The sequence below is a fragment of the Tamandua tetradactyla genome, chromosome 2, assembly GCF_023851605.1.
Source record: "Tamandua tetradactyla isolate mTamTet1 chromosome 2, mTamTet1.pri, whole genome shotgun sequence".
Classification (NCBI taxonomy): Eukaryota; Metazoa; Chordata; class Mammalia; order Pilosa; family Myrmecophagidae; genus Tamandua; species Tamandua tetradactyla.
In genome coordinates this window covers 135,020,316-135,047,062 of record NC_135328.1, presented here as the reverse complement: position 1 = coordinate 135,047,062, position 26,747 = coordinate 135,020,316, and the positions used below count along the sequence as shown (strand labels likewise).

The 26,747-nt window shown below is 34.6% G+C and overlaps 1 long non-coding RNA gene across 3 annotated transcripts in view; it reads left to right on the top strand.

Annotated features, from left to right (window-relative positions):
* The window catches only part of LOC143673955 (uncharacterized), a 465,075-nt gene that overhangs the window by 353,933 nt on the left and 84,395 nt on the right, over window positions 1–26,747 (top strand). The window lies entirely within an intron of this gene.

Genomic DNA, 26,747 nt, shown 5'->3' with positions numbered 1-26,747 from the left:
TTTTTAAATCTATGCATTTGAAATTCTGAAGCTATATTAGTTAACAGCATGAACTTTGCAAATGAACTCAAGCCTCTGTGTTGCCTTTTACTAGCTATATAACACTGGGCAAGGCACTGACTGCCTTCTATTTTAACTATTGCTCTTGTAAAGCTAGAATTACAGTAGCTACGTCATTAGTCTTGTTATGATTAAATGAGACAATGTGCATATCATGTGATTGTACCTATTAAATGGTAGGTACTGTATTCATTTCCTAAGGCTAGAGTAACAAAGTACCACAAACTGGCTTGCCTAAAACAACAGGAATTTACTCTCTCACATTTCTGGAGGCTAGAAGCCTGAAAATGTCTTGGCAGAGTCATGCTCACTCTGAAGGATCTAGGAAACAGTCCATCTTTGCCTCTTCCTAGCTTTTGTTGGTGGCTAACAATCCTTTGCATTTTACAGCTTTTAGATGTAAAACTCTGGTCTCTCTGCCTTAATGGCCTTCTTACCCTGTGTGAAAGTATGGCTGTTTCTCTGTGTCCCTTATAAGGACACTAGTCATTTTGTGTTTAGGATCCACCTAATCCACCGTGTCATCTGAACTTAATCTGATTACATTAAGAAAGACTTTATACCCAAAAAAGTCCACAGTCACAGGTAGTGGGGGAATTACGACTTCAACATCTTTTTTTAGGGAGACACGATTCAACATGCAAAGGTACTATTATTGTTAGTATTAAAGTGCATTTACTTAATACTATAGAGTAGCAATTTTTAGGCTATTTAAATTGCTACTACTGTTTTTTTTAAAAGACATAGGCGTTACTCTTGGTCTTCTTCAAAAGAAAAGAAAAAGATTGAATTGACAACATAATATTCCACATAAACCGACAGTTTTTCCTTTTTGCTTCATTTTTGCTTGCTTTCTAGGTAAATAGCACTGAATAGTCCTTTCTTGTTACATGTGTGCTCTAATCTAACTCTAAAATTTGTTCCGAATCAGTTTCATTATCAAAATTACCAGTAAGCATGCACATTTCTTAAGCCAGATAACTAATTATTGAGGCTAATAATTTCTACATTTTAAAATAATTTTATTAGAATTGTAAGATTCATGAAAGTGAATGTCTATCTGCCTAAGCATATGCAACTAGAATAAATTACGTAAGCCTGTGATATTTTGGCACTGCAGTGGTATAAAAGTGTAGATACTCCATCCAGAGACAATATCTAAAATGCCGGATTTCTGTAACGAGCAGACATGTAAAGCAAGTCATCAGCTTTTTGTTGGATGATAGTATTGACGTTATGAAACATTCAAGCTCAAAGGCCGTATTCATTATACATTCATATTTTTCTTGGAAAGTTCAACTCAAGATGTTATTTTTTTCCCTGAATGTTAAAAATCTGCTAATGTCATTCTGTCTGTGGCCACTATTGTAAAAATAGATGTCTCAGCCAAAATAACTATGTGGCTTTTAAGTTTACAGTGTTTTCATAATACTGAAAATACTCTAACAGGATTTTTTGCCCACATGTATCAACAGCTCTGAAAATGAACTGCCTGCCTTAGAACACTTTTATGCCACTGCAGTGCCAAAATATCACAGGCTTACGTAATTTATTCTAGTTGCATATGCTTAGGCAGATAGACATTATTCACTTTCATGAATCTTATAATTCTAATAAAATTATTTTAAAATGTGGAAATTATTTGTATTAGCCTCAATAATTAGTTATCTGGCTTAAGAAATGTGCATACTTACTGGTAATTTTGATAATGAAACTGATTCGAAACAAATGAATTGATGAGTCTAATACAACCTCCAATTGAAACACCCACTTAATATCGTCATTACCACTTTGGGTAAAGGGATACCAAAAACGTGGGAACTGAGTCTTACCAAAAATCATATTTGTTAAAGAATTAAGGAACACCTCGGATGTTCATACTAAATGTTCAATCACTTTACATTGAATTAATGAGTTGAAATTTGGTTTTTATCTCCAATGTTGTTGCTGACTGATATTTTTTAAAAAGCTCACTTGTGTTAATATTTCTCATAACAGGAAGTTGTGTTTAAACTAGACACACATAATTTGGAATCTGGCAGACTGAAATGTCCTTTTGATCCTCAGCAGCCTTTTGCTTCAGTAATGACAGGTGAGATCAACCACAGGCAATTCTTACTTCCAGGTGATTTTCTCAAAGGTGTGTGTAGATTGAACCATGTTTTCTCTGTGGGAAAAGATCATTTTGGATTAATCTTCCACTGGCTATTTGGTTCCAGTATTTTAGTGTCAAATCTCTCTGGTACCTTATCAATCAGTGAGGCCCCAGCCATCTTTAATGTCTGCACAGTTTCTTTTGAAATGAACTGTTAGTTGGATTCTTTTGTAATGCAAATGTTCACACTCTTTTTCTTTCCACAGCTTTCTATTTAAATATCTCAGGTTTTCTTAAATGGATCATCAGTACATATCCCTAGTATGTAACTCAGTAGGGAAGTTAAATTTAGCAATTCTTTAAACAGAATTGGGACAAAATATGTTGAAGATTTCAGTAGAAGGATTCATAACAAAGCATAAGTTGGTAAATTAATAAACTAAATGAATCAAACTATAGAATACAGATAATAGAATGTTTATCTATTGCAATACTTTTTTTGCCCAACGTCACTCTAACCTGATTCTATTAAAGGAAATGTGGGACTATCGGCTGGCACATCTTGTCTTTTTAAGTTATTAACATCTTAAAGTCTCTGATGAGAAATCTGTCCCCTTCGAAGAAGGCAGAGCTGTGTGGCCTCAAGTCTGTTCAAGGAATGTCAGCATGACCTCTGAATTTCAACCATAAGAAGGACCCCTTTTATCTTGGTTTGGTTCTTGAGTATAGTCTCTTTTTAGATAAGTTGTCGATTAAATATTTGAATACATGGTAAGAGTGAAATGCCATGACATTTTAATTTTCAGTAAGTGAGCACTAGTGATCTTGCTTTGAAGTGGAAGCAAGTGTGTTTTGAAAATTATATGACTGATGTTCATTCATTATTCAAAGAAAATATGATAGATATTTTGCAATTTTGATTTGTTAAGAGAGGGGGCGGCACATCCTTAATAAAAAAACAATCAATTGTAGGCGTGGGCAACCTCTCTTAGGAATCCTAAATAATTTTAAATACCAAAGAAAAGAGTTTAAAGCCTGGGTAGATGGATCAAATTGTTAGGATAAATCATATCATCTTTTTTTTTTCCTGAAAAAACATTCAAGAGTCAGCAATTTTAATTGTTTCAAAGTAATGCTTTGCTTCCTTTTTTCTTACCCAAATTTTCAAAATGCCTTTGTTATTGTTGTCATTTTGTTCTGTTTTTTAAATTAAGTTTGTAATGAAATATTGCTATTTACCTGATAAATTTTATGAACTGCCATAAGAACATGAAAGTGGTACTGTATCTACATCTAGCATAGCAGGATTTTTCTCCTCTGCCTTTTGTGTTTTCCTATAGAGGTTGACTGTCATTTTTTAGGTTATGCTGTTCCAAATAGTTCACTGAAAGGCCTACTTAGATGGATATAATCAGATGTCTTGAAAAGCACCTTAATAATCACTTTTTACACAAAGATAGGATTTTTTGTTGTTGTTGTTAACATAGGCAGGCATTGGGAATCTAACCCGGGTCTCCAATATGGCAGGCGAGAACTCTGCCTGTTGAGCCACCGTAGCCCGCCCCACGAAGATAAGATTTTAAAGACAAGTTTATGAGGAAAATTGAAGTTCAGTGATAAAGCTGTGTTTTTATTGTTCTTATAGAAAGGCATTCAAAAAAGTTAAATGTTCTGTGAAGACTGGCCTTTCGCTGTTGTTGTATGAAGTGCGGGTACGGCAGCTGACTATAAAGGTGTCCTCCTTCTCCCTTTTCTCCTCTCTTTTCTTCCCTTCTCTTCTTCCTTTCCTTCCTATGTCCTCTTGCTTTTCCCTCCTCCTCCTCCTTCCGCTGTCTTTCTCTGTGTCTCTTTTGAAATGATAAAACATGGACATGTACTTTACATAAATAACAGGACAAAGAAGTTTGGTATGCAGTAATGGCAACATCTTTTCCTTTTCAAGAATTCCTGTTTATCAGAACTATTAGAGACATGATCAGCTACAAGGAATGCAACATGTTGTAATTACAAAGAATGACTTCAGTGCTGAAAGCTCCCTTTCAGCAGAGGTTAGGCAAAGAAAAGTTGTGGTCATGGAGGTTGTGTCGGTTAAGTAAATACTAATTACACAATCCATTCCTCATTATGACATTTACTTTTTAATTTTTTGTGTGTTTTCTACAAAAAAAAACCTCCTAATTATGACATATCTTTGAATTATTTGTGGGGAAGAGGGACAGAAGTAGAGTTTGTTCAAAAGAGAAGTTAATGCATACATAGACAATTATTCATTCAAAAGACTTTGGCCTTTTTTATATTCATGTGTTTCACATCAGTTTAGCAAAGTTAATTGGATTATCTTATCCTCAACTAGCAAAATTTTCAAAATTGGAAGGTGAAATCTGTGAAATAATATATTCTGGTGTTAAGCAATAAGCATCTTTGGTTTCATGCTGTGAAATGCATATTTTGTTCTTAGTATCTACTGCTCTGTTCTTAGAAGTCTCTTTTTTTCCCCCTCCCTCCCAGATGAGTACCTCTACTCTGGAGCAGCTTCTGATTTCCTTGGCAAAGATGCTGCGTTCACGCGGTCCCTCGGGCCTACTCGTGACCACCATTACATCAGAACTGACATTTCTGAGCACTACTGGCTCAATGGTTAGTGATTTTCTCACTTTCGGTTGTTTTGCCTTTGTTTCTGGATAGATAAGAAATTTATTATTATTCTCTCCCATGTGCTTTGGGAGAATTGATTTCGCTCAGCTTTGTGAAATACATTTGAAATAATCCCCCACTAAATTGCACAGACCTTTAGGGTTTTTTTTTGTGTGTGTGTGTGTCTCTGTGTATATATAATAATAACAGCTGACGTTTATTGAGTGTCAGTAGGTTCTTGAATTGTTCTAAACTCTAAGTGGCATTTTTAATATTCACAATGACCTAAAAATTAGATATTATTATATGCTTTTTGCATGTGAGTAAGCTGGGGTACAGAGAATTTACATAATTTGGTCAAGGTCTTAGAACTTGAGAATAGTAGAACTAGAATTCAAGCTGGTAATCTTACACTGTAGTCCATGTTTTTAATCACTAAGCAGTACTGTCTGTGAACCCAATAGATAGGGATTAGATTATAAAACTAACTTCTGTTGTTGAAAGAGAATTTGTGTATTGGTTAAGACATGCCCCTCCAAAATTTTGAGCATTATTGATATTAATTTGCCATTAATTTGTCTGGTCACTAGCTTATGGATCATAGAGTACTTTGAGTTTTCAAAGAAAAACCACCCAATAATTTTTTTTTAATTAGTTTAAGGGATAATAAAAGGCTTCCTTTTCTTTTGGCCATTGCCTTAAAAAAGGTCAGATTATCTCATGATTTTCTCATGTATTCTAATTAACATTTGACTTTATTCTACTGCCTGGTAACACTACTATTTAAGCAGACAGACAGCATTTGGCATCAGTCCTGTCATAAGTATTGGGATATACTGGAGGAGGACAGGGTGGAGGTTTCCTAAGGCTTATCTCTCTATTTCTCAGTGGCATTTAAGCAACATCAACACAAATATAAGAAAAAAAATACTTAAAAAACATTTCCTTAATCAAAATTGCTAACTCCACATACTTAAACAACAACATGATCTCCGATGATTAAAATGTACCCTTTCAATAGGAAAAACAAATTTAGGGGAAGATCCCAACTATGTGATTACTTATAAATTTCCTAACATACTTGCAAGGCAAGACTGTCTTCTTATGCACTTGAGAGCTCTTTGTGGGAGGACTTGGTTGAGAGTACCTCCTTAGATTTCTCCTACAGAAAAGCTTGAATATCTGTTTAGGTACAAAGCTATTCTTGTGACTTTAAAATTAAGTATACAATTGCGCTTCCCAGTCTTGGGGAGGACAAATATCATCAAATTACCATTATTTTAAGAGATTGCTCTATTTTGTCTTTAGGAAGACAAAGAAGAGACTGTTAGAGAATCACAAAGTAGGAAGCATGTAAATTGGTTTAACATTATTTTTATGAATGACTTTTGAAGCCTAATTGTATACTCATGCTATTCTACCCCATGAGTCTGCAAAGATAGCTTGGGGTGGGTCCTGGCCTCAGAGATGACAAATGCCCAGCTCAGCCTGGAGCATAAAGAAAGAGTGGGAGGTAAAGCTAGAGACCATAAATATTATTCCCAAGTCAATGGGGAGTCATATATACATGCTTTCAAGCAGGGAATCAGATCTTTGTTATTTTTACAAAGGTAACTGGCCATGTGAAGAGAAGACTAAAGTAAGATAAGCACTGAGAGAGAGGAGACCATTGGAAAATGCAGGAAAATGAGAACTGGATGGAACAAAAGCAGTGGCACTGGGGTTGGACATGAGAATATACAGCCAAATACATTTGAGAGGAAAAAGACGTGTTTTAAATTGAAGAAGAAAGTAAGCATGTGAAGTGGAGGTCAAGAGAAGATTTTGAATGCTGGAAAAACTTTGCAATTAAAGAAAAAGAATAGAAAGGAAGAAAATCATGATAGGAGAAAGAATACACAGATGAAGGCATTCTCAATCAATTAAATGCAAGTAAATGATTAAGAATTAGGAACTAGCATTTATGGTCTAGGCCATTCAAATCAGAATTGCATAGTGGTTAATAGCCAGGGTTACTGTATGTCCTTGTTTGCCCAGGACATTTCCGGTTAATTATAGCTCTTTGGTTAAGTCCTGATGGTACCATTTCTTTGTGACATTGCTCAAATTACTTAACCTTTACGTGCCTCCAAAATTTTTGACCAAAAGTTTGGCGTAATAACAGTATCTGTTCACAGGATGTCGTGAGGACAACACCCTGTGTTAGAAGACAATTTTAAAAGTTGAATTTATGTGAATACCATCTTTATCACCACCACCATCATCATTATTATTCCTAAGGATGAGAGAGGAACAAGTGGGCTAAAACTGTGAATGCTCTCTGGCATCTCTAGCAATTTTGACATTGAACACCTTTTTCTTCTCACTATACTTCATAATTCTAATATCTTCTATAGCATCCGGTGTCCAATGTTTACTAAAATATACCTCCCAATTTTTCCTGTAACTAAGATAAAGTCTCCATTTAGATGTACTATATTTTCATCTCTGTTTAAAAAAACAAAACAAAACTGGTTTCTTAATACAGAATAAAGATATCCAAGTCTTAACCTTGATTCTACCACTAACTTGCTTTGAAAATTGCACAAATTTTTGAATGATCCTTTGATTGAATTTCTTCAAATATATATTAAGATGCTCTGGATCTAAAATGCAAAATATTGAGTCTAACTTAAAAAAAAAAAAACATGATTTCCTCTATAACCTGCCCTTCAATAGCAGTTTCCTGATTTTTATCAATCATAACTTCTTAACTTAATCCACCCAATTACCTTGGAGTTATCTTTGATTCCTTCCTCTTCTACATCCTGTTTATCTAATCTCTAATTAAGAGGCTTTGCTTCCTTCAGAATATGCATTGACCTTGTTCTTTTCATGGCCACTACTTTTGTATAGCTCTTCCTCATTTCATCTCTGGTTTGTTACATTATTTTATGGCTTGTTAACTCATCTCCCTGTCTCTAGTAATTTTCTCTTCAAATTCATTTTACCAAGCATCTGTTTCAGTCACTAAGTGCTGTTTTATTTATTGTGAAATTATGAGAGAACTAATGTTTTTCCATTTTACAGTTGGGATAGATTAGAGAACCATGGTTCTACACAGCTAGGGGTTATTGGAGGTGAGGTTAAAACTCACATATACCTATCTAGCTTAAGATGCTTTATTCTTTCCATTGTATGATACAGCCCATCAGTCCAAACTCTGCTCTTTTGACTGCACATCCTCTGTTTTGCTGCCTCATTACAGATGAGGCCCATTGTGCCATGTTGGGGAACAGGAAACTAAGCCTGGTAGCAGAGATAAAGAAAGATAGAAAAAGTGGAGTTAGGCTAAAAAAAATGGGGGAGACCTAGGCATTCTGGGTGGAGCCATGGTTAGTGCAAGTAACAGGACAGATGTTTGCTGAGGGAAAGGCAGGCCAGAGTTAGAACACAGTGCTTCTGAAGATCTAACCAGCCAGGATCCTCCCGGTCCATGTGGAGACTAGGGCAAAGCAAGCTAAGAAATCATAGAAATGTGAGAGGCTCTTACAATGAGGAAGAACCTGACATGAGAAGACAAAAGATTGACTTACTGAGGGAGCATTTCTGTCCTCCTTTCTGAATAGATCTATATTCTAGATATAGCCAAGTACAGCCAGCTTTGAGTCCAAAGATAGAACTCAGTGGTGTTATCTGGCTGGAGTTGGGAGTATGAGAAGAGAAAAATGCAGGGGTTATTGGAGGGAACTCTGGTGATTATCAGAAACAAATGTGATTCTGGACACTACGTTATTCAACCTCCCATTTTACAAGTGGCAATCCAGGATGATGGAATGACTTTTCCAGGTCTCCTGGCTGCCAAGTCCCGTGCCGCCACCATGATACCAAGCTTCTGAGAAACCTGTCATGTCATCTTTTCTAAGGCTGAAGCCTTGACTATTATTTTGATGGCAGCTATGAGAATAAAGGCTTGATTTCTGCCTTAAACACTGTCCCCACAGTACAGTGGCTGATACAGGCTACTTGGTCTAAAGCTGCAACTGTCCTCTATGCCAGCCACTAGCCACGTGTGGCTCTTTAGAATATTTGATTCATCACAGAAAGTCCTCTTGGACAGTCCTGATGTAAAGTGTCCATGCTTATTATTTATGTATAGTAGTTCCAGTCATGTAGTGGTAATGCACATGCAAATTTTACCTACTGTCCATTAAGCAAGCAGATATGAAAACCACTTCTGGGTTTCTTAAGATTATTGCCAGGTTGACAGACTTTTACAACTTCAAATAATGGGTCAACATCAACTTTTTTATTTGCTTCTTTTCTGTATTTTTACATCGGTGCATGTTTTGTTTCTGTTTAGACTAAGATTTTTCTCTGCCGAATTTTGTTTTCTGTACTTTTATTTTCAACTTAAATTCCTATTTTTAAAATATCTGTGGTGAATTAAACTCTTGAAAATGTAAATGCTGATTTGATGTTTGGATTATGTTAAATGTGAAAATTACATTTAATTTGTAATTCAGCATTTAACTGTTGAGATGCAAATTTTAAAGAATTAGCATTAAAAAGTATGATGCTAAAGGAACTTTTGGTAATTCCTTTTTCTTGCTGAACCATTTAAGGAGTTTAAAATCCTCAATGCTTACATGTGTGCCATGTGGGTTATGTCCTATCTAGGACACACCAAAATGAGGTCGGCTAACCTCCTCCACCCTTAACAGTGCAGGAATCCTGCTCAGAAATTCTCTGGGACTTTGTCTACTCCTGTTTCAAGGAACAAAAGAAGTATCAATCCTGATTCTTCCTTTGAGAAACTAATCCACCTAATAAATGTCTCTCAAGGAGGATGTAAATTTGCAAAGATGAAGTACTCTGGGCTGTTCTACATGAAGAGTTAAGCTGTGTCCACAATGTTGCTTATCAAACTTGATTTCAGAACATATCAGGAAACAGGGATATAGATGCAAGTCAGGGTAGTTACTCAAACACAGTGGAACTTTTTTTAGAATATTAGGATAAAACTAAGAAATATGGCCACTTGGAAAATGAAAACAAACAATGCCTCAGATGCATATGTTTTTGTTTTCTTTTCTGGAGTAGATGAGAAGTTTTGTTTCAAATTTTCATTTTTAACATATGGAAGCGGTTTTCATTTGAAGTTTCTCTCTGTTTTCTATAACTTGTCTTTCCACACAAAAGGGTAAAATAAATAATTAGTAGACAAGAGATATTATAAAAGGAAAGAAGAGGAGGTTAGGAACTCGCTATCTATTAAATTATGGCTTAGATGTGCTCTTCAGGGAGGAAGGAGGTATATAGGGAGAAATGAAATCTGAGTTTAAATGAGTTTAAATGAAAATGAGTTTGTCATTTTCATTTGGCAGAGCCTCTTGGTGTCATGCTAGAGGTTCATTTGTGGAAAGGGGCAATTTCAAACTCCATCCCTATTAGTGCATGTGTTTCAAATGCTTATGGAGAAAAATGTGCTATAATAAAGCCCAGGTGTCTATTGGTATGATTTTAAATTGTTTGTTTTAAAACCATGCATGTCATACACTGAACAGTAAAGATGAAATAATACCTATTTTTACTTAAACTTGGCAACAGTTCAGAAAAGAGTTTCTATTATAAAGTGCTAAAATCGATGTTCCAAGAGGGGATTGCAGTCTGCGAGAAAGAAACTCTATTCTTGAAACTTGCATTTATTTTTTAACTCATAAATATGCTTATTATTTAAATCGCAGAATAGGGTACTATTTAATATCCTTTCATCATAATTAGATTTTTTCATATAATAAACATTTGGCTTGAATACCTCTACCATTTCTCTACAAAACAATATTCTTACAGTGCTGGAAAAAAAAAACAGCATTTAAAAGAATTCAATAAAATAAACAGTGACTGACTAAACACAACAAGACTATGTTATTTATTAGTTCACTGTTAAAAAGAAACAATGTTTGGAAAAGTATTTACTCTTCCCCCATTCCCCATCCTCACTGAGGTGATGACGAAATTACTAGAAGGTGAACCAGTGTCACAGTCTACCTTGCGACCATTTCAAATCCCAATGGCAATGCCTGGATCATGTTTTGTGTGTTTAGAGTGGGAGGTCTTGAGCACCTCTGCAGTATGGCAACTTAGTACATTCTTCTGTGTTTCAGAATTGTGTTTCTTTTTTTGAACTCTGTAAACAACTGACGACCTAAATATCAGCTCGTATAGCTACTTTTTTGTCTGAGGGAAGCTTTTTGTCCTTTCCAAGCAACTCTCTCCTTCACACTGGTATTCCTTTAAGCTGTAATGCTTTGCCTCTTCACATTAATGAGTTCTCATTTTCTCACTGGATAGAGATGATTGTGCAACATTCATGCCATTATGTTATTTTTTAAATTATAAATTCAACTCAATCATTATGTAGGTCTGAGACAACATGTTAATATTACAAAGGTAGTTAGGCTGCACATGTAACTGCTATTTCACTCAAATTTAAAAATTCGGATAATTTCTATTAATATAAATGCCCATTTCAGACTCACATATTTGTCAAGCTAAGAGTCTACAATGGCCTATAATTTCTGCATACTTTCAGTTTTATCCCTTTGTTTCCCATTCTGATTGAAGTGTTGCATTTAGTATTCAGTTCTCACTTCCGTGTCCATTCATCCATCTGTACTATTGACCCTGAGTTAATGAGTCTTCTTTCTATCCTTTTAACCATATAGAAAATAGTACTTTACATCAGCAGTTCTTAAACTTAGAGACATAGAAGCATCACCTATAGGGTTTTATTTAGTTTTGCATTTATATATTTTTAAAATATGCAGAGCAGTATACCTGGAGATTTTCATCCAGTTTGGCAGAATTAGGTCTAAGCATCTCTAGATTCAAAAAGTTCTATAGATTTTTATTAACCCTTGTTCTATGTAGAATTGCTTTTTTCTAATTTCCTTTCAAGTCATTGGAAACAATGACAAAGATAGACTTTCTTCTTAGTCAAATTTTGGCCATGGATCAATATTTCTTTTATCCAATTTATAATCAGTTTGAAGAGTCAGGTCTTGTTCATTTTTGTATTCTATGTTTTTAACAGCTTTTCTTGCTCTAAGTGCCTTTAATAGAGTAGTAACTAAATAAATATTTGTTTGTTTTCATGAATTTGATGAAATCAATGCCACATTTATAGGAAAATTTGTTTCCACAAAGAGGTTTTTTTAAGAAATTATAGTATTTTTAAATAAAGAATTGTGTGTCAATTTATTTGTGGCTATGAATGGATTTTTATTTTGCTGAGGGATTCAGAACCAAGTGTTTATGGTACATCATCAATTTGAGAGAGAGACTGGGAACAAAAAAGGAACATAAATCTTAAAGCAGAGTTGTTAATGGACCTTGCCAATTTAAGGTTAATTAGAAATTAAAATGAAAATAAAGGATGTTGTGATTTCCTAAAAATGTATATGCTATTTAATCTCTAAGACCCTAGCTATCAGTATAGTGAGATCTTCAGGAGCATTAGTGTCCATTGGAGTTCAGAGAAGCAATAAAGTTCCGAACTTGCCTCCTGCACCCCACTCCCCACCCTACCGCCTCTCTTTACTTCTTAAGACTTGTCTTTCGATCAGTGACGAGATTGCATTGGAAACACGAAGGTGACCCAGAGAGGCTGGGATGATAGCACCTACCTAACCTAACACTTGCAATCCAGCTACAACTTTTGTCTGTTGAAGGAGGCTGCTGTGAAGCCATCTTTGCTGGGCGATTGACTGACTAGTAAATGTTTATTTGGCAGTGGTTTTTCAATGCTTTTCAGGTACACAGCAACCAGAACCCTTGGCAAAACTCTAGCAAAAGCAATATTGACCTTTTCTACCTTTCCACCTAGGAAGGTTTGGGGATTGGGGATAGAACATTTATCTTCTTTTCTCCTGCTTTCTACTTCCTAAACACTCTGTCCTACACTTTCCTCCAGATGCCTTGAATTTTCCACTTAATAACATTAATTTCTCAGAAACCCCTGTCTCTGTCTTTTTGCTTTAATCAAGAGGATCATTTGTGGGGTGCACGGGTAGTTCAGTGGTTAGAATGTCTGCTTTTCATGCGGGAGACCTGGGTTTGATTCCTGGACCATGCACTGCTCCCCCCCCTCAAAAAAAAAAATTAAAAAAGGGTCATTTGTTAAATCTAACATTAGCCAAGTATAGATATGTTAGGTGATTGATACAAAATTATTGAAAACCTGGACTTAAAATGCCCAATACTTTTTAAATGAGAGATAGTAACCCAAATCAATTTCTCATTAATGCAGTATAAAGGGATTTGTTGTATTACAGCTACTTTTTAACTTAACATGTATCATGACCATCTTTCCATACCAGTCCATGTTGACCTACTTCATTTTTTAATCACACATTATTCTTACAGTTGTGTAGATATACTCAATTTCCAGTCAGTCCCTTTTTTTGCTAATCATCTCCATCACCACCATAATAATAAACAACATTTATCGAATATTTTTTATGTGTCGTGTACTGCCAGACACTAAGTGCTTTAGATATATTAACCCACTTAGTCAGAATAACAGTTATCCTATCAGGTAGATGATATTGGCAGCCTCTTATTGCAAATGAGAAAGTTGAGACACAGGAAAGGTAAATACTTTGCCTAAGGTCACTTAGCTGGTAAGTGGCAGAGCCAGGATATAAATCCTGTGAGTGGGAGACTGCCTCCAGAGTCAGCCTGCACTGGCGTCGACCTAAGCACTGTTAGTTATTTATGTGTTTTTCTTTGGGTGCTAAACAAAATGTGGCCAATAGAAAACATTATGGTATAACAGCATTTGAGATATTTGTAGTCTTTACTAAGCTCATCATAGAATACATTGTGGTGAAAAAAGCAGTGACTCCATCAGTCATATAACAGAAGAATATAAAATCATAGAATCTCCAGGTTTGAAGAAACTTTACAGGTAAAAATTTAGTTGAGTTGTAACAGTTGTGTGCCAAGCCATCATACGGAAAGTCACCTGCTCTCTGGAGTTTCTAGAAAACTTCATCAGGACCTCTTAATGCTAACACTTGTTTCTACACTGCTCTGTGTTTATTTGTATAGCTACCTTGTTTCCCATATTCCATTCATGGCTCACTTTCTTTTTATTCCGCTACTAATTTTTGCACATGTGACAGACACCTAACACTACTGTGGTTAAATTATTGCAATGTTTTATTTATAGCTTCTTTTCTTTTAAACAGGAGCAAAATTTATTGGAACTTTCCCCATACCAGACACCTATAATCCAGATGATGATAAAATATATTTCTTCTTCCGTGAATCATCTCAAGAAAGCAGTACTTCTGATAAGACCATACTTTCTCGAGTTGGAAGAGTTTGTAAGGCAAGATATGCTTATTTTACTTAAGGCACATATACGTTCGTGAGACACAATTAGCCATATAAGGTCTGAAAGTTAGTGTTAATGGTTCACAAAATGGTAAGATAAGTTCATACTCTCTTATATATGTAATTTTGAAATCTAAAAGTAATTGCAATTAAAAAAAATATTGTAGTACATTTTTCCAGGGCCTGAATTGCTCCCTGGTGTGAGTTAGACCTTTTTGGAAGCTTATTTCTCTTATTGAGCTATCTTTCTGCCAATTATTGCTATTTCCAATAAGGTCATTACATTGTCTTAGTCTGTGGAGACGAACATTTTTAAACAATGCTAAATAACCTTAATTTAAGGTTGAGTAATGTAACATAATCACTGATGTAATTTAAACATGAAAAGTATCATTTCCAATATTTTTATCAATGTACACACCATACATGTAAAAATATATATCTTGACATGAATAAAATAAGTAAAGTACATGGCTATATTATTACTATAATAAATCTTTCCTAGATGATTAATCTAGATTAGGTTCTAAGAGAAAACGGCATATTGAGGAGCAAACAAATAAAAATGCACAGCCTTAATTTTTAAGACTGTTGCAATTAGTTTTTGAATACTGGCATTTAATGTTTATTACAGGAAACACCAGGACTCTATGAGATACTTTTTGATGTATCATCAAATCTTCATTTCAGTGAATACAAGCTTTATAGAATAACACTACTGAATCATACTTTTGATTTATTTTCTTAGTTGGAGTTCTCTTTGCTGAAATGACTTTTTTTTAATTGTCAGACACCTTCAGAATAAACTCAGTTATTAAGAGAAGAGCTGTTAAGTTAATAAATACTCTCAGCAGGAGCTTTCTTTGGTCTTGTACAAACTTTTCATTTTCTTCCATCTGAGCCTATCTTTTTTGTCTGCTTCTGTGCCCTTAGGCTTCTGAACACTTCCAGGGACAGAAATACAAACCGTGATTGCACTTAAAAGTGCTAATGAAAACATGGCTTTTGAATGAGGCCAACTTGTGAGCCCAGATCATTCTTTACCTAGTATTCTGGCTAATAATGCTGTCTCCCATTGATCCCTTCACCCTCAGGGGACAGATTCTCTAAAAAGCGTCCTCACCCCTTCAGAGTCTAAGAATTCACAATAATTTCTCTTGAAGCCACTTGCCTAGAGATGAATGGCTTTTGCTTGGAGTAGTCGTGGCGTGTTAGTGTATTGAAGCATGCCTTTTCACAACAGAATCCTGACCCTGAAAATCTGTGCTGTGGATTGACATCCTTTGTATAAATGAGCTATGTTAAGTATGTCATCAGAGATTTATAATCAATTCAATGTAGTTCAAGAGGCACTTTTGAGTAAACATGTATAACAAGTAAGTGTATGTTTTCCTGATAGATCTGATCCTTTGATAGCAATTGATAAATAACAGTAAAGTTTTTACTACAGTATAAACATATTGAAAAAGTTCATCTTCAAGGTAGAGAAACACATTAAAGAAAATTTAGTTCCCCCATTTACAAATTTCTATATTAAGGCTAGACTTAATCTATACATCTCATCAGCCATGTTCCCTTTTAGTCAGGAACAAATGCCTACAGAATTGAAAAGGCAGAGAGAATTATAGTAAATGGATTTTCTCACCACAAAAAACACTCTGAGGCCACACAGCAAGATTTTGTCATACCATTGTCCTTAGATAAAAAGCTAGCAAATTGTGAGACCAAATAAGGAAACATGATGGATGAATTTACTTAACAAAAAAGGTATAATAGAAGTTCTCTTTTTGTTGGTATACCTCTTTACTCAATAACTGTCTTGAGTGAGCACCACCTTCAGAATGTCTCACTATACTACGATCCATTGTTCAGATGTTTACAATATTTGGCTTTAAATGCTCTCCTCTTTGCAATTTCTAATGGAAGCAGACCCTACTCATGTTTTTAATTTTTCCCTAAATAATTTAGAATTAAAATGCATTAGCCCTTCCAATTAGAGATTTCACTGACATTAAAAATGGTTTGATATTTTTTAAAAAAGTATATGATGTATCCTGCAAAGCAATAAGTCTAATTTAAAAATCAGCCACACAGAATTTTATCTTGTTTCTGTTACATATTATTTTCACATTTAAAAGGTTCTTCTGACATTATTTTGAAATTATTATTATTTCTCACTCTTTCCTCTCAGAGGATCATCATGACATTGCTTTTGAACTTTGGGAAAATAATAACAGAAAGTATGTCTATGCAGTGAAGCAAAGTTAGGATCAAATAGATGTATGCTATTAAAATTCAGCAAATATCTAAGAAGGAAGAGATTATATTAAACAGAGAGGATTCAGAGCTGAGCTAAGAAAGCTTTTTGGTATGTAGGTATCTTTTATACTCATTTCACAAGGCTATTCCCACAGTAGCTGTGTGGAAAAGTTACGGTTTCGTTGTTGCTCCTGTTCTTATTGTTTATTTCTCTTCCTTCATCCCTATAACCTTTAGCACACACACAAAAAACCCCAAAACCTGTGGACGGTGTAAGAACTTCCTACCTCTTCAGCTGCGAGCCTAAAGTAAAAACTGTTTTTATTGACTTGTCAAAGACATTACTTGTAGGGCCACGTTGGCTCAGCAGGCAAGAACGCTTGCCTGCCATGCCAGAGGACCCGGGTTCAGTTCCCGGTGCCTGCCCATGTAAAAAAAAAAAAAAAATATATATATATATATATATATTTCTACAAGTAATGTATATATATATTACTTGTAGAATGAGGGGAATATAGTTATTGATGGGCAAAAGGTTTGGAAATAGGCAAGAATCACACGGAAATGACTAAAATGTTTTTTTAAAGAACGAGGGTGGATCTTTTCCATTGTTTAACCCATTCCTACCTTCCTTCTTTTATTGTGTCACTATTTTAACAACAATGACAGCCTATAAGATATTGACCCTACCCTAGACACTAAGAGATAGGTAAGCCACTGTCCCCTTTCTTTAGAAGTCACAGTACAGTGAAAATAACAGATATATCAACAGATCATTTCAACATAATATGATAGAAGTAGGAGCTGAGAACTCTAAGCACCAGTAAAGCTTGAAAATTTTAAATGTAAGAAGTAGTGTTTGAACTGAGGTCTACAGGAAGAGAAGGATTATGCCAGATAAAGGAATGAAGGACAGGCATTTCAGACGGCATTGTACCAAGATACATTTTGTTCATAGCACAGTGAAGTCTTGTAACTGGAACTCAAGGAGTGTGTGTGTGGGAAAAATGATTGTAGTTATAAGTTGCATGTAAGAAATCTTATCTTCCATGTTAAGGAGTTTGAATTCTATTATGTACTGAATGAAGAATTATAAAATGTATTAGGCAGAGACATTGCTTAATAGGTGAATATATTGAGCAATGATTTGGAAACTATATCTGGATGGAGAAATATTCCTGTCTGGGAGATCTTTAGGTGTTTTCTGAAGTCAATAGGGAAGAAGAGATGAGGGTGAGCTAAAGATATGTTTCTGAGAGAGAGAATCTGTGTGTAGAGTCATAAAAAGTTTTTACTATATTGCCATTCTTTTAATGAATCGCTTAGTGTATACCAGCACTTTAGTGTAAACCAAAATTTCTTCCATGGTGGAAATGTTTTATTTGCACAAAACTATACATAGCTACATGGTTATGATCAGTTGAAACACTTCTAAATTCAAAAACTGAATTTTTAAATTTATTTAATTTTAATGAATTTAAGTGTAAATAGTCTCATGTGGCTAGTGGCTATCATAAAGATATAGACCATTAAAACATTCATTTATTTAATATACTTTTTGTTAACTTTCTCTGTATATAACACTGTGTTCAGTTGTATTATGGAAACTATACAAGTTTTAGACAAGTTTGTATTTTTTTCTTTTCAAAAAGACATGATATGTGTACAAACTGAGCTTGCTGGGCAGTAGGTGAAATAGGCAGTAAACAAGTAAATACACATATTAATATATAATTACAAAATGTGATGAGTGCTCTGATGGAAAATAACAAGGAACAATTAGAAAAAATAGGGTGGCTTTAGATTGTTTAGGAAGATCTTTCTGAGAAAGTAACTTTGGGATCAGATCTGGAAAATATTGGGAAACTACAGGGCAAAGATGACTGGGGTGGGGAAGAATATACTAGACAGAAGGAAGGTATGATTGAAGTCTCAGAGGAAAGAAAAAGCATTTAAGGAATTAAAAGAGGGTCAACTTGTGTGGGAGATGATGAGTGAAGGGAAACTTAGCATGATAATGATGATTATCCTTTCAAAGCATACCTAAAATTCCAAAATCACAGACATTTTATGTAACCTGTTTATGAATAGGACTATCTAAAATTGCAGATATTGCATCCATGATGTCTGTGAAAGGCTGCAACAAGTTCCTGTCCTATAAGACCTGAGTGCATTTTAATTCTCTCTTGCTTCTATCCCAGAGACATTGATACTTGTCCTGTAGACACGAACTCCTATTCTTCTTAGCAATTGTGGTTTGTAGAAGATGAGACTGGAATCAGGGAAGCATACAAAGTGAGCAATTAAGATAATTGTGGTAGGGAACACATATAAAATGTTTGTGGGCATAGATTTTATTTGGACGTGTTGAATGTGATGTGGCTCTGGAATAGGCTGGCATGATGACAGGTTGTAAATACGAACTTGGAGCTCAATAGTGTTTGGACTCATGAATTTGGAAATCACTAGTGTATTGGTTGCTCTTCAAGTCACAGAAATGTCTGAAATTGCCCAGGGACATTTGTAGACTAAGAATAAAAGGCAAGGACAAAAAAGCTGAGGGACAATGACATTTAATAAAGAGCAGGGGAAAGTGCAAAGGAAATTGAGAAGGAATGGTTTGATACATAGGTGGAGAAATGGAAGAAAATGTGGTCAGAAGTCAAAGAAAAAGACTGCAGAAGAAAACAGTTGTCCGAAATGTCAGATGTCAAAAATGAGTCATAAGATTATGGTGAAGAAACAGGTATTGGATCTGGCAGTAAGGATGTCACCTTTAGCTGAATAATTTGAACATTCAACCTGAAATCAGTCGTAGGCTTAAATTCTGCTCTACTAGCTCAGTTTCTTAACCTAAAAAATTTCAGCCATCTTTACCATGTCTGTTTTACCAAGCCAGTGTAAGACTCAAATGATAGAATATGAATTTGGATGTACCAGATGCTCAGAAAGGTACTGGAATACAAGATAAAATTAAGATAGATTTCTGTTTTCAAGCTGTTAACAATCCGTGAAAAGAGATCAACATGTAAGTAATATGAAGAGATGGTCATACTGCAGAGAGTTGCCAAAAATCACCACAAACATGCCTGAAGATACATCCCTTTGGCATCAGATCAACCAATTGTGCATAGGAAGGTGGGAGAAGTTAGAAAAGATTACAGGGAAGAGAAGGCATTTTATTAGTTTTAAATGGTATTATTTTGTACTCATCTTTTGAATTATTTGTCTTTTGAGAAGAGATATTATTTCTGGAAATAGTTAAAATTATTTAGAGCTTTATCTGATAAAAATAGTATGATCAATTTGGATAATGCAAATTTTGGGTAAGATATGAATGGATAAAGAAACTATAAAATAATGAAATGGACTCAGAAGACAATTTCACGGGGCAATATTGACCAATGATACACTGAAGAGAATAAGTGCATTCACCTAAAGAACATCTTTCACACTCAATGTGTTTACCCTTGTACATGGTAGAAAATATTTGCCAGTGGATTATTTTTCAATAGTGCCACTAATTGCCACTCAAACCACTTGCTTCATTACCTTATATTTAAAATCAGTTACTTCGCCTAGAATGATCTCTCAAGTCCTTGCCATGCTCTGTAATTCTTTGATATTGTCAGACAATCAACATTTTAAAGCACTAAAACATTCATGCTTCTACCAAGGAGAACTACTCCAGCAAATGATAAATCACAGATATTTGCTGTGAAGTAGTAAAGCTAACTAAAGAAACAGGTAAAACAGCATGAAATAAACCCTCTGAAAATATTTGTATCTATTTGCTTAGCCATTTACCACTTTCAGATACCATTATTTGTGTCTGGATCACGTTTACTACTGTGTGTGTGTGTGGATGTGTTTCCCTTCAAGACCAACCCTGTAAATTATCGTGTGGAAACACCAGTTATGAAAGTAAGACCTATGTGCCCCTTTCCACCCAAGGCTGTTGTGCATTATTTTTGGATACTATTCATTTTGGAAGTGTTGTTCATTAGCTTACTTACACTAGCGCACTGCAGATTCCAGCTGTAGGTTATGCCAGTTCTCTTTTTGTTCTGCAGTATTTCCTTTTGTCATTGCCAGGAATTCAGTTTGGATGGCCCTTTCACATAACTTGCCTAGGGGTCTAACTAATAGCCCTTTGCTTAGATTCCACTTGCATTGTCTATTTTGATATATGGTCCTATTTGGATAATTACTGCCTTTGAAGATTTGTGATTTTAGACTGATGACACTTTCGGTATTTATTGATCTCTCCCGAGTTGTGGTTTTGTGCTTACTTTCCACGTGTCACTTGTAACCCAAATGAGAGATTTAGAGCCCACGAGTTACAGATGTGCTTTTACTTCACTCCCATCTGTTTTCCTGTCTGAGAAATTCCTAGGCAGGGATTTATACCATTGGCAGTGGCTTTCTCTCTCTCTCTTTTCTAATTAATGAACTCTGATCTTACCTGAAAAAGACTGTTTTACACGCCTAGATTTACCTAACATTAATTTGCTAAATCTAAGAGACTGAATTATTTAGCATAGTGTATAACCACGTTCTGCATTTCTAATACTTTTTGCAAGTTTTTGAAATAGTTAGAAAAACATGTTCTCCATTTCTGTTTGTTTTATCATTTTCCAAAGGCAAATCACAAACAGTCATTACTAAACAGTAGAGATTTTTTCTTCTTAAAGAAAAAAAATATATATATATTAGTTTTTGGCCTTGAACTCCTCCACAGAATGTATCCTTAAAAGCTACTGTGGTCAATACCTGCAATAAAGGTTGTTTTGTTTGTTTGTTTTCCCACCCTCTCCTCCCTCTTGTCCTAGATTTTGAGTTTCTATAGTTTTGTTTTTTCTGCTTCTAAGGTGTCTCAAGATTTTTTAGGTGAAGCAACAGACTCTATTTTCTTGGGTGTCATGCTGTCAGGAATTTATTTTGAATTCTCAAGTATCAGAGAGACCCTAAAACCTTCGAAAACAGTGAAGAGCAAGTACAGATAAATCTTAATATGGTAAAGAGGCAGTAGGCCTATAAAATTCTCTTTTTATAAAAAATATTCAGCATAACCTCTGTTTCTCAAGAAAATAACAGAAGAGAGATCTGTTTCTGTTTGTTTTGTGAGTTGGCTGCCTGGCATGACCATATGTGAAAACTTGAACAACTTGCAGCCATCTTTCCTATTACTCCTTATAATTCTATTCTCCTGTTTTTATTTTTATTCTTTCATGGACAGAACTAATTTTGTGAACTCCAATGAACAAGTACCATGAATATAGTTAAAATGTATTGCAAAAGAAGCCTCATGGCCATCTCATTTCAGTTAATCCATATAATTCACCATCTTATGTTCATTTCGTATATTAAAGCATTCTCATTTCAGTTCTTCCTCTCAGCATAACAATTTATTCTCATATCTCAGGTATAAGCTTAAAATAAAGCTCTTTGGGTCTTATTCTGGGATTTACTTGTTGTGTCTACCACATCACAATCACATAGTTATAGTTCCAAGCTTCTAAAGGGGCCATTGTGTTTAGGGATCATTCTTATTATCATTTGCTTATGCAGCCCCTTCATAGTAAGTTTACAGAAAAAGATTACAAATTCTGCCCCAAGAAATAACTTAGTGAAGATTGAGGCAGCACAGGTAGAAATTGATTGGACAATTGCTGTGAGATTTTGGTTGATGTGATGGTATCATCAATATTTCCTGGGACGTGTGGGTCTTTAGATTTGGCAGCAATCTCAACACCAGACTGTTTAAAACCTGCACGGTGTAGCTTGTTATTGTAGATGACAAATCAGATAAGGAAAGGTGAATGAAGTATTGAGATATAACAATAAGTTGAAAATACAATTGAATTTGTAAAATATGGTCAAGAGAAGGCCTGCGTCTTTGTCTCAATGGGTTCATTTCAGTATTGGGAAAGCATTTTATTGATTTACGATACTGTAGTATTTAGCTCACCCCCCAGAAGTAGGTGGGTGGTATTGATTCAAGCCAAAATCTCTGAGATTAATGGACAGAATTGGGTGGGGGTGGGTTACACAAAATATGCAATGATTATGATTTTCAAAATGTTTCAGAGATACAGAAGATCAGCATTAGGCAAAAGAGCTAAATTTTAAGCAAAGGAGAATTTATAACCTCTAATGCCAGTATGTGTCATTCCCCAACATTTATCAACTTGAAAAGCCTGGGGTCCTTCAGTTTTAACTCATTAATATGGTTATGAATCTCAGAATGATATGAGATTTTAATATAATACATGTCCTCATACATCTTGGAGATTCCATTGATTTATAAAATATTCAGTGTTTAAGAGCATAGAGGCTATAATCAATTATTCCATTTTCCAGATGCTTCTGTTTTCCAATATATAGGCGAAGATGACAAAATTTATAGAGTGAGAGAGCCTCGAAGAGGATGGCATATACAGATAAAGCCATGTTTAACCGATGAACCCTGCAGAGTGACCTAAAGGGCAAAAGACACATTCAATAAAGTCCATGCGTGACAGTTAGCTACTCTACATGTCTTTTTAAGATTTATATTGCTTGAGTTAGCTGGGACAGTAGAAGGAAAATGGAATTACCATTAGCCTGCTTTGTGAATGATCTACCCATTAGTAAGTAGGTAACCATGATTAATAGATCATAGTATTTCACAGTATATAACAATCACCCAATAGGATAATTCAGAGGTACTAGATTTTAAGGTTGCTGAAGGATTACAAATTATCTTGTTTTCATTTTTTTCTTTTCTGCTTTTATTAATTATTAAAAAATTAAGAAACATTCCAAACATGCGAAAAAGCTACAGAGAATAAGAAAAGAGATGCCCCTTGTACTCACCACCCAGATGGATCACATTTGGTCTGTCTTGTTTACATTTAATTTCTTTGTTACTTTCATCTGCGTCTTTGTGTAGGAGATGTCAAGGCTTTAGCCAACATGACCACAAAGAGGCTGAGTTAAATAGAGTGGAGATACCTAGAAGTGACCGGTGACTCAGAGCCTCTGATTCTGACATCTCAATAATCAGTCTATTGTGCTAGTGACACTGTTGTGTTCTTTAAAACTTCATAAAAATAAGCAAGGAGGTGACAATTTAGTACAAAAGTGTTTACCTCCCTTCCAGCCTTCCTGGACTTAAAGTTCTCAAGGGGGATTGTGTGGATTTGCAAACAAATCCAGGGACTAAGAACTGATCAACAAAGTGAGCAACCGACCCATCCCTTCAGGAGAAATACAACTCTTTGTGAACTGAACTTTGCCATTCCAGGTCATGCTTCTGGATGTCTGTAAGAGTTACTATCTAGTCATTAAATGCTTATAATCCATTCCTGAAAGCTGCTATCCCTGAAACTATACTTGTCTCCCTGCTGACAGCAGGTGGCTTTCATCTTTGACCTGGAGTTTAATGTTTTTATCTTATTATTTCTCGAGGGAATAGAGAAGGCTGCTGGATGGGTAGGCAAGACCATTTAAAGATTCTTTTGTTTGAAGAATTGTGATTTCTATTTGTCAGGTTAAAAAGAATGCCGGTACAGTATAAATCCCTTTCTTACCCAACACATCTGGAGCTAGCTGAATAGTTAGAATTTTTATAAAGTTGTGCTTAAATATAGGTGATAATTGCAAAAGAAAGGGAGAGGGATGTTTGAAAAGAGACATTTATTGTCACTGTAATCGACTTTTTAAAAGAAAATATGATCACTCATTTTTCTGATGAAATAATAAGTACACCTGTTAAATACATGTTGTTGAGAAAATATTCTATATATCTGTTTATTAATTTAGTAAAACAATAAAAAAATGAGGATAGCTGACATATCTTTTTATGTGTATTGAATCAATGCTATTTCTTAGTATTCATTCTCTCTCAAAAAATTCAAATATAGGCAAGAAAAATTACATACATTAAAGAACACATAAAAATAAAAAGGCTTAACTAGGGCTCTGCTTAGCACAAATAGGGCTCTGCTGAACAAAATATAAAAGCTAGATATGTGAGTGGTGTGAAGGTGGCTCAGTGACAGAATTCTTGCCTGCCGTGCTGGAGACCCGGGTTCAATTCCTGGTGCCTGTCCATGTATTAAAAAAAACAAACAAACAAACAAACAAACAAAAAAACCCAAAAAACTATATCCATGAATTTAAAGAGATATAAGGCAAGGGTCATGAGAAAAATGAGGAGATAACATGTATTTTAAAGTTTTGTTTAAAAATCTCTTTCTTAATAATTCCAGATACACCTTTCCTTACCGGACTCCCACAAGAACGCAGAAATAATTATTACTTTAACAGGAAACATCAAACGTGTTGCCCATTTGTACTAATGTTTACATTTGCATTTATAAAATTTTCTAAGGGTATTAGCATTAAAAATGAAATTACGTCTAGACAAATCTGCCTTCACATCTACAGGCATCTGAAATCATACAATAACTAGCTGCAAGATTGATTATTTTTATTGAGAATGATAAATACTAGAAGCAGCATATATCACATGTAATATTAAGAGCAAAGTAAGACATGCTTGTTATTAAATGGTACTTAAATAGAGTTTATAATATTTGTATTTTCTCAAAAGGAAACTATTTCTTTTTCCTCTAGTTTCTGGTACCTAGAATATTTCTTGGAAAATCTCTACGTGCCTGATACCCACCTATCATTTTAAGACTGTATTAAATCCATCTCTTCAGCAAAGCTGTCCTCATTTTCCCACTATAAAACAGTTTCTGAGGTGCCTCAAATTATCTGGTTGTTTATGTATTTCCAAAACTTTCATCAATTTTATCCTGCATTTTTAGTTTCATTAATTTTTAAACACGTATTTATCAGGCACCTGTGAGGTAGATTGTTAGTGTTTATCCAGGGCAGGCGGCCTGATAGACACAAGAAAGAAGAAGGTACATATTGTGGTGAGAATGAAAAACTGTTAGAAAAACCACAAAAAGATCATCCTGCTTTTTCATCACGTGCCCTGTATCCTACCAGAAAGTCTTTTTGTTGGTTCAACTTCTAGACAATCACTGTGGTTACCATTGTGTTTCATTATGGATATGGATATGAGCATGTGTGAATGTGTGTGTATGTATATAAGTATTTATGTGTTTATGTGCATACATGTCATATTAGTATAGCCACCCCTTGCACAGAGGGACAGCTCATATGTTTGTTCTTGTTCCAAGAGTCAGTCCATAGTGATTTGGGATCATTTAACATTTAACATGGTGAAACAAAGTATAGATTTTTAGTTGTGATATTTCTATTTTAATTTGTGCAAATTTTAGTTCATATGAAATATGTTTCATTGAATTTGAAAAATAGATTTACATTTGAACATTATTATTTTTTAAATAGTTGTTATAAATCTAAAGAATAAATCAAGAGATAATAATTATTAAGGACTTTTACCAAATTATTAATGAAAATTATTTTGTTGTTTAGCAAAGTGGGATATAAAAATGATCCATTGTAGGGCTCACGCGCAATTGCTACATCCTAGGTGATAGGTGCTAAGACTATAAAAATAGATGTGGTCCCTGGTCGTAAGGTGCTTATTTGTCTTCTCAGCTTTCCAGAAGTAAAAAAGGCTTCTGAAATTTGTCCTTCATATGAGTTAAGAGTTTGGATTTAGACATTACCCATGTTAAAATTAAAGCAGTCTCTCTCTCTCTCTCTCTCTCTCTCTCGCTGTCTTTCACTTTTCCTCCTTCCACCTTTCTTTAAGAATAGCAAGTATTTATATGATACTAAATTCTCCTGCTTGGAGTCATCATTTAGATGAATTTCTCTAGTTTAATTTCATTTTCAGGATTAAAAAAGCATAAAGAAGATAATTTTTAAATATTTAGACTTAAAATTTGACAATTAACCTTTTAATTAATTTTACAGAACCTAGATTATATATGAGATAAAAAGTTTCATAGAATTTATATTTAATTTTAAATGCATTAATTGAAAAGATAGATTGAAAAGTAAGTTTTGAAAGCCAAAGTTTACACACATAATATATTTATTGCATGAAGTGGTTGCATTAAAAAAAAATATGATCACAGCAGAGCTAGTTGAGTCATACAAATGAAAATTAATATTAATTTTATGGTGCTAGTGACATATCAATTTAAAAACAAGAACTATGCCTTTTTGTTGAACTATGGGATAACATAACCCGGCTTATTCTATTTAATTGATTTAAATGCTTACGTTTTGCCAAATGCTTAAAGAACATTTCAAATAAAATATTTCACAGAAGAAAATATAGTATGGAAAACTATGGATTCTTGTATAAAATTTAAGGCTGCTT